The sequence below is a fragment of the Panicum hallii genome, chromosome 8 (assembly GCF_002211085.1).
Source record: "Panicum hallii strain FIL2 chromosome 8, PHallii_v3.1, whole genome shotgun sequence".
NCBI lineage: Eukaryota > Viridiplantae > Streptophyta > Magnoliopsida > Poales > Poaceae > Panicum > Panicum hallii.
The window spans coordinates 4,694,232-4,703,404 of NC_038049.1; the positions used below are offsets into that span (position 1 = coordinate 4,694,232).

General features: G+C 43.0%; 1 long non-coding RNA gene across 3 annotated transcripts; it reads left to right on the forward strand.

Moving 5' to 3' along the window:
* The first annotated feature begins 4,002 nt into the window (after nt 1–4,002).
* On the forward strand, nt 4,003–8,116 carry LOC112902205. 3 transcript variants are annotated; one of them, XR_003230516.1, is made up of 8 exons: nt 4,006–4,708; nt 5,876–5,922; nt 6,073–6,138; nt 6,246–6,345; nt 6,453–6,681; nt 6,814–6,896; nt 7,261–7,521; nt 7,855–8,116. It is a non-coding gene; the product is annotated as an uncharacterized LOC112902205 (long non-coding RNA). The 3 variants fall into 3 exon arrangements; XR_003230517.1 differs by having other exon boundaries at nt 4,003–4,708; nt 6,246–6,681; nt 6,842–6,896; XR_003230515.1 differs by having other exon boundaries at nt 4,005–4,708; nt 6,246–6,681.
* The last annotated feature ends 1,057 nt before the right edge of the window (nt 8,117–9,173 follow it).

The window sequence follows — 9,173 nt, forward strand, 5'->3', positions numbered from 1 at the left end:
CAGGTTACTGAGGAGAAAAATGCAGAGGACAGGCAGCACCGACGTCGGTGGTTGTGAAGAAATGACCATATAAAAATTAAATCTTTTAAACACTAATGGATGTATTATTTTCATTATGGAAAATTGGCACCAGCTCACTACATGTTACATTTCACTCATTTCCATATGCTTCCTGGATGGAGACATTGATACCGTCAAAGACGGTTATTTAGACTTATTATGCATGTGTTTGATCCGTCAGCACATGAATTTTTTTACGCCTCTTTCATTTGTAGTCACAGACCATACAGTTGCAGTAACTATCGAACCACTTGCCGGTGCAGTAGGCATCGGTTATACGCTTGTTTGAATACTGAAGGTGGCAGCTCTCGTTACAACTCGAGCGTTTGCAGGCAGCCATCTTAATGCGGTGATATTCGCAGTGCTCTGTAAAAGAACACATAACTTCATCAGGAAATTAAAAAAATGTTGTTAGAAATTATTTTTTATGATTTCCGATGCAATGCAACCCCACTGACGTGAAAAATGAAATACAGACTACCGGAATATATAAAATTGCAGACTAGATAGAGTAATTAAATCGGAGTTCACAAATGTTGCGAGATTTTGTATTCCTCGCAACAAAAAAAAGGCAAATGAAAGGCTTGAAGTAGAAGTCGGAAACAAACAAGCACAATTTTATATCTAATATGTAGGGGATTCATCCTTTTTTCTATTTTAGAAAGAGAAGAGAGGGAGGGAGACAGAACGTACCTGCATGAGTACAGCTTCCAAGCAGTGCGAGCACTGCGAGAAAACAGAGTGTAGCGCTCCCGTCCATCTTTTTTCTTGCGTTCTTGTTGGTTTAGCCTCATGTGTTGATTGAGGTCACACATTTATCATGCAGGACACTGGATGCAGTTTCTCCGTGTCTGTCTGTCTGTCTGTCTGTCTATCTATCTATCTATCTATCTATCTAAAGGTGATTGACCCTATCTATCTAGCTAGCTTGAAAGCCTTGAATTATTGGCATAAGTAGTGATATCTACCTATATCTTTAAACCAAGTTTAGGTTGTTATGGGATGAGAGATAGCTGAGACTAGAGATTTTTTTTATAATCAAGATAGCCTAAAATTGCATTCCAAAAAGTTTAGGTTTTATTTGGAATTTAAAATCTTAAAAAATTGTATATATAATGTTGAAAGACATGTGCTTGGGACATGTGGGAGCTCGAGTGCAATCTGAATATTTTCTAGCATCAGGCCATTTCCAAGCATGCTTCTCCAGTTTGTGGTGCGCAATTTCGCTCACTTGTCCACTGCTCTTGCTGCTCCAATTATGCAAGAGCTCCAAGTCGTCTCCGGTAGTCCACGGGGCGTCAACTCCAGAAACGTGTTGTAGCTCTTCAGGCATCGTCCCATCTTGTCTTGTCTGTTCTCTCTCCCTCTCTCTCTCTCTCTCTCTGCGCGAATAGTACATGAAAGAGACAATGGAAGATCACAACTTTAGAGGAGGAACTACACGGTAGCTGCGATTGTTTTTCTTGCAGGAAGGTGTGTATGCAGAGATGATGTTTCCTTTACTTTTCTGATCGGAGCGGCATCCAATGGATCTATCATGATAGGTGTGCAGTAGTGATTGGCGGTGTTCATTGTCCACCACCACCGGCTAGAAAATGATTTGTCCCTACAGTAACTGCGACCATAGGTCTTTTCACGCATTTTTTTTAATAAAGGATAAACCGGCCTCTGTATCCATCTGATGGATATATATAGCTTGGATACATAGCTAATAGTTACAAGAGTTTTTAAGTCTAACCTCAAATGAGGATCTCAAATTATAAGAAAGAACACTCTAAAATAAAGAAAAGAAAACTAGAAGGCTAAACTTCAATTTTCTTCTTTGCTCCCGTTTCATCCTTGCAAAGTTTTTATGCAGCAAAAGACCATCACATCTATCGTCTTCTTACAAACTTGATATCTGAATCGCCCGATGCCGCTAAAGTAACAAAATCAGACCTAAGAACCTCCAAAGCAACGCTTCAAGAAGAGAACGACATTGAAGATGCTATCGCCGCCTCATCCGGCAAGCTGGAATTGAGTTTTCACCCAGAGATCCACCGATAGTTGCAAGCTTCACCATGACAACACCCCAGAGGGAAACGACGCCCAAAAATGCTGTCATTGTCGACACTGACACACTGCTGGGAAGAGCTTTCGCCTGGAACACCTGCTCAGCAGCACCATCATCCACTATCGGGGTTGATGGAAATGGTGGCCATGCTAGATCGTAGAGTGGGCCATTGGCCGTGGCGGCATGTACACCTCCAACGTATGTCTGAGAACCAGCACTACAGCCCATGGTGGCAGATCGGCAGAAGCGACCAAAACCAGCGGCCACGGCTTTGGAGAAGGCACGCCACCATACCACCAGAGGGGGAGATCTGAGGGAGGGGAAGCCGGATCTGGTGGAGGAACCTTAGTCCGCAGCCACCATGCGCCGGACCATCATGAATCATTTTCATATCGTGTTTTCGTGATTTTTACCCGTCATGATTAGGATTTGATAAACCTGATAGTGCTCCTTTTCCGTGGAGGTGGCTGGCCACCATGAAAAAGATACGTGACGATTGACCCCGCATGAAAACTCAATTTTCGTGGCGTTAGATTCATGAGGGTTATTGCGTGACTGGCAGCCGCCACGGAACAATTTTGTGGCGGGATTCATAGTTTTTGTGACGGTTTTTCACTCTCACGAAAATTTCGTTTTCTGGTAGTGGGCCTCCTAATGTGGTCTTAATTTTCTAGAGACATATGCTGTTTCGCTGCCTCGAAGAAGACTTTCTGGGCACCGATGGACTCTGTTCTTAGTACGTGGATGCACATGCTAATATGGCCGTCTGTCTTACTAATTCTATAATTCAGGTGGTTAACGACTTGACGTTCTCCTTGCTGTCTCAAGCAATCCAAATGGTGGCGTTTCTGTTCCTGGTCGGCGGCGGCCGGCCAGTGCGAAGAGCCGGAGAGCGACATCGGCGAGTGGATGGCTGCCAAGAGCGAGGGTCGTGTCAATCGAGCTGACCCGCTGATGCCTGTGCCTCTGGAAGTCCATGACCATGCCTGTCCGTCGCCATCCAGTATTCCAGATGATGGGGAAGCACTGAGCTGTAGCTACCAAAACACAAAACAGGGTCCTTCTGCCATCTAGCTAGCTAAGCTGCACCTCCTACCTCCTGCAACTCTGCATCCTGAATCACCAAATAAAACTCTGTGCAGTTCAACCCCTGGGTGTTCATCTCCCTCGCGGCTGCCATCATCCTGCTCGTCGCTACCCGGCCTACTGCAGACTGTCTACACCATCATTCCGTTCTACAACAATAGCTAATACTCTGAGGTCGGTCAACTGACGTGCGTGTACAATTTGTAACTGATTCTTGCACTTAAAACTAGCTAGGTGAGTGTCCATTTATCACAATAGGAAGTGAAAATTGAATTTGCATGAGATATTATTGGTGGTTGTGGGTGAAATGAGTCTGCAACTGTCTCGATAGTGTGTCATATTTTTCCCTGAAAGAAGTTTTTTGTTGCTTGGTTTAGTATGTGAACTATTGTACAGCTAGTCCACCAAGGCAACCCGTGCACCTGCACGAGACCTATTGGCTGTTTTGAGAGCAGATATGAAGAAATAGGCTGTGTGTACACGTATAATCTTGATTGAGTTTATGGAAAAAATGGGTAAAACCAAATAGCATCTTTTGTGGCTTATGGTTAGAAATTAAATGCAAATTTGTGAATACAGGAAACATACCTTGTCCACCAACAACTATATATATGTAGGTAATTCTTTTCAGTATTAGGTAGATGTATAAAAATGATAAAGTAGCGGCAGGACTTTTAAATATCACAGCTACATACATAAATAGAATGGTTTGCAATGAGATGAACGTCGGTTTTTATACCAATAATGATATAATTTCAGTTTAAGATAATGTCGCGCTGCCTTAGTGGTTCAGCGAACTATGCTGCTTATTACAACCTCCCTCGAAACGCAATGCGTCCTCCCCTCCCATGTGTTGCTCCTTCGTGCACCCCTGTTTCTCTGTCGGAGCTGCTTTGCTTCTTGCATTGCTTGACGGCACCTGCAGTCGGCAATGGCGTCCACCGCCGGCTCGACGCAATGCCCAAAACGGCATGCGCACGGAAACTGATGCTACAGTATCTAGGCAGATTGCAGAGAGAGAGAGAGAGAGAGAGAATGCACCGATGCAACTGCATTCTGGCCTATACTTGTTTCTGACATGGGCCTGATATTTAAGTAGCCCAGTCAACTTATTTCTGACACAATCTGGCCCAGCTTAACATTTGCTTCCTCGTCAGGTCTCAGGCTCTCAGGCACCCCGGCGCGTACAATGGCGGCCTCCTGATCCCGGCGTCGGTGTCCACACGCGAAAGGAGCGCCGATGCACCCGACGAGTATGGCGTGCCGAAAAGTCGAGAGGTCTCTTCTCTCTTCCGCAGATGTTCCTTCGCATCTGGTATTGTACTCTCTGCACCTGCTGGCAGCAATCCTCCGTGGCGCCACACCACCTGTTCGACGGAATGCCCACAAATGACAAGCGAGGATTGCGTCGGCACGCTTTTCTCCCAGTCCATGCTGCTCGGAGGATTGCTCTGATCCAGCACAACTGTCATACTACCGTTGTTGCTGCTCCGGCGGCCTTCCAGAGAGGTAACATGTGATCGAAGTTATTCTTACAGGCCTTCAACTATCATCATTACAGTAGTTTCACAAGAAAGAGATATCACCATATTTATCTGTTTCCGAGTATACGAAGTATAACCTATGGAAACCTCGTTTGAGTTTGTAGTTTTCTGGTCTTTTATCATACTATTTGGTTCCTGAGTTGACAACTATTGTTGCAACTTTTGTGCTGCCGCCCAATTAGTTTTTCCTTTCTACAACTCAGGGTGTGTTCGTTTCCTACCCTCTAAATTTTAGACCCATCACATCAAACAGAATCTTGTCATTTAGAAGTATTAAATAAAGTCTAATTACAAAACTTTTTGCACAGATGGATGCTAATTCGCGAGACAAATTTAATGAGCCTAATTAATCCATAATTTGCCACAGTGATGCTACAGTAGTCATCCGCTAATCATGGACTAATATACCTCATTAGATTCGTCTCGTGAATTAGCCCTAGGGTTCTGCAATTAGTTTTGTAATTAGATTTTATTTAATACTTCTAAATGACAAGATTCTCTTTGATGTGATCCCTCTAAACTTTAGACCCTAGGAAACGAACACACCCTCGGTACAATGATTTGTTTCGCCATTTCATGAACATTCGGCAACATGCTTTTTGAAGTACGAACAGGATGCAAAGTTGGTTTAGCGTTTGAGCTGTTGAAGATTGCAGGTGACTAGCTAGGTTTACTGATAGAGTGAGTTTGCTGCCATAACAGGTGTGCAAAATGATCTAATTTATCCGGCATGTAGATTATGATTTTCAACATCGGTTTTCAGAAACAAATCGTCTGGTAAACAAAAGCCAGCTAAAATGGAGATTGATCGTTAAGTAAATGCAAGCTTATCGTTGGAACAAATTAAATAAGTAAATTGTCGTCATCATCCACTACCCTTTTTTCCTATTGCAACCAGAAAAAAAGGAGTGCTCTAGTCGTGGAGGCAACCATCAGGCCTGGGAGGTATATTAGAGCATGTACAAACAGAAGATAGTTCCTTCTGATGGCTTGTTTTTCAATTTTGTTTAGTTAGGAAGTTTCGCCGTGCCTTCATTTGCCATTATTTTAAACTGGAGTCTGTAGGATTTGATGCATGTCTCTTTCTTACTAACATTATTGTAGGCAACGTAGCTTTCCATTGCAATTGTAGATTTCTATTCCAGTTCCACAAATTTATCGAACACCCTATGTGCGGAGGTAATTGTTCCATGCCAGATTGTTTGCTTAACTCCAGGACCGTGATGAGGATTGAACTCCTTTTTCCTCATATTTCCAGAGACATCATGTACTCACTCTTTCCATTTCGTGTCTATTTAAGTCATTCCGGTTGTTGATCTGCTGGGCCAGCACTACTTAGCTAGCATGGAATGCACTAACACAGGTAGCTCGTTCAGTGTTCACGCATTTGGATCGGTCAGTGAGAACTTTCTGCCCGCTTTGCATTGCCATTCAGTTCTCTAATTGCAAATTGCACGCCACGAATTTATTCGGCTAATTAAGTTTTCAATTGTCTTTGACAGGGAAATCCCACTTGTTCTATGGTAGTTGCTGATGTCAACAATTTGTGGCATTTCTATTTGCAGCTCCTTGACTTTTGTTGTTTGCCAGGGAAGTTTCCTGGTACATTGGTTTGTGCCATTTCTTTCTTTATTGGTTTGTGCCATTTCTTTCTTTATTCTACTCAATAAGCATAGTTGCTGACTGGATGGCACTTGCTAATTTAATAGAGAAACAATAGCTGTGATGCGGGCATTAAGAGATAAGCATTGGTACGGAGCTACCAAAAGCAGCAGTGATCGCGCTGCCATCTAGCTAAGCTGCAGCGCATTCCTTAGTTAGATCTGCGGCTGTGCATCCTGCGCTGCCCCCTAAACCTCACTGATTTGGACGAGAGCCAGAACCACATTAGGTGATGGAGTAGGTGGAGGAAGCAGCTGATCCTAGCTGCAACTCGAGGTAATTGCTCAGTTGCTCGGCCTGATCCAAGTGCAACTCAATGTCTACTAGTTAGTTATGCATATCCCTCCCTTCCTCTCTGATCTTCTGGTTAACTTTGAGTTCTGTTCTGACTTTGCACCTCACATACAGATAAACTGATCAAGCCCTTCCTTAGCAGGCAATCGTTCACAAGTTCCAGACTGCCGTTGTTGCTGCTCTACACTTCTGAAGAGGTAATTGGTATGCTAGTTAGTCATCCATTCTTTTAATAAACCGCCATCCATTTAGTAGATCTGTTTTGCTGAATCCTCTCAGATGCATGCTCCATGTGATTCATAATACAAGGGGGCAACACAGCAAACCTAAGACAAACTTTTCATTTTGTTTTTCCCTTACCGCATATGATGAATGCTCCCCCAAAAAAGTATAATCAGCATTTATCTGTTCATTTTGAATATACAAAAAACAGGTATCGAAATCAGGAGTTAAGTTTACTGTCCACTATCGTTAAATTATTAAGAATAATTATTGTAACATTAGTGTTGGCTTATAAAACTCAAAAAAGAAACATTTGTTCATTTGCAATTTCATTCACAGGGATTCAGCATGATAGTCTTTCAAATATGAGTGGAATGGAGGCTGCTTTAGCATCTGGACTGTTGAAGGTTGCAGGAGACAAGCTAGTTTCACTAATAAAGAGTGAGTTTGCTTCCATAACTGGTGTGAAAAAAGATCTGTCTGACCTCCAGGACATACATGGAGAGATTACAAGCTGGCTGTCTCTAGTTCATATAAATGATAAAGGAGATTCAGAGCCCAGGAGGGATACACGGACAAGGCAGCAGCATTCACACCTTGGTACGTTCCATTTTTTTTTGTTACAAATTTTGCTAAATGTTCTAGGTCCATGTTTCCTTTTATTTATGTGTGCGTGTGCCGATGTTTACGTAGAGTTCTAGTGGAAGGAGATGATGGTTTACGACTTGCTATTTAACACAGTTCTTTTGCATGCTTATATTCTCACACCGAGAAAGTTCATCTTCATGCACTTAGGAAATATAACATTTCGAACAAGTTCTCGTGCAGTAATGGCAGTTTGTCTTAATCCCAGTGTCATCTGCCAATCAACTGAAAAAACCCCAGTAATATCAGAGCAGCCGACTGACCACTCTTTCTCATGCTTGTACACAGGTTCCAATTTTGACAAGTAAAGATGGATTGGTGCTGCTGGTTGTCCACATTTTCTTGATTATTCAGAACTTAATTGCTTTGCTTGGCAGCGATGTGGTACTCTCGTGCCATGTACTGCTCGTCTGAACTTTTGTGTTTGTACCACTCGTACTCGTGTGGTTCCAGTGTGCCCAGTGACCACTGAGGAAGCATACGTGTGCATTTGCCTGCTGTATTCTTGCTCTTGCTGTTCATGGAAGCAGTGTTCAAATTGTTTTAGATGCATTTCATGTTTTGATCAAATTGTTGGAGCATGAAACTCATTAGTTCTCAAGCTCATTGAGATCCTCCGCTTCAGCATGCTTGCATTCAAAAGGCCATGATATGTCGTAAAGGCATTGAACACCATGTAGAGTTGGTGTTCGCATGAGTGTCTTTTGATGTCACATGATATTTCCTTTAGAAGAAAAGGACCAAGAAATATATAGGAACACTGAAGTCACTTCAGTCGGCCAAGATGCAGTTTTTATCTTGCATTGATTTAGGTTTGCAAGGATTGTGCCTGCATGAGCTTCTTTCTGTGTGCGACAATGTTGATTTGCAATAGATATGGTAACAGGATTGAACAGATCACGCACTCGAAGCAATGGCTCTGCCAGTCTGCCTTTGTGGCCAGTTTGGTCCCGTCCCGTACTAGATGACGTCACGGTTCACGTTAACTACCAGATAAGGGGCTCAGTGAATTGTGGCGCGTAGCAGGCTGAACTTGGGGTTTTCAGAGAAAAATGTGTTGTTCTTTGATCCAGTCTAGTTAGAACCGTCTCCCTTGTCTGAAGGCAGATTCACTGGGCCCTTCTTGATTTCCGTGAATTTGGTCACGGACCTGGGATATTGTTCGTCAATGTTTGGATGAGTATAGGAACAGTTTATTACTGAACAGATCGTTCGTACCAAGCCACTAACCGGATTCACTACTGGAGTTGCATAGAGTAGGCTATGAGCGAGCAGAGCACTCGGCAAGAAAGCTCCAGGCAGCAAGAGGTCTTTTCTCCAGTTCGCTGAAGGCCCACTGGGATGCAAGTTATATATATTTTAGGTTATTAGATCAACCTAAAAAATTAATAAAATAAATTAGAATGGCATTCTGCGTAAATAATTTAGGAGAAGAAATGAACTAGAGTGACGTGATATCGTAATTAATTAGCTGATAAAAAATACTATTGGTACCCACCCACCGCACCGCCCTTGCGGGGATCACGAAGGTCCATCTCTGATGAACTGGTAAGCCTGTGGAGGCCTAGTGCTGTGACCTTAACACTCTGAAGCTCAAGTCAGACATG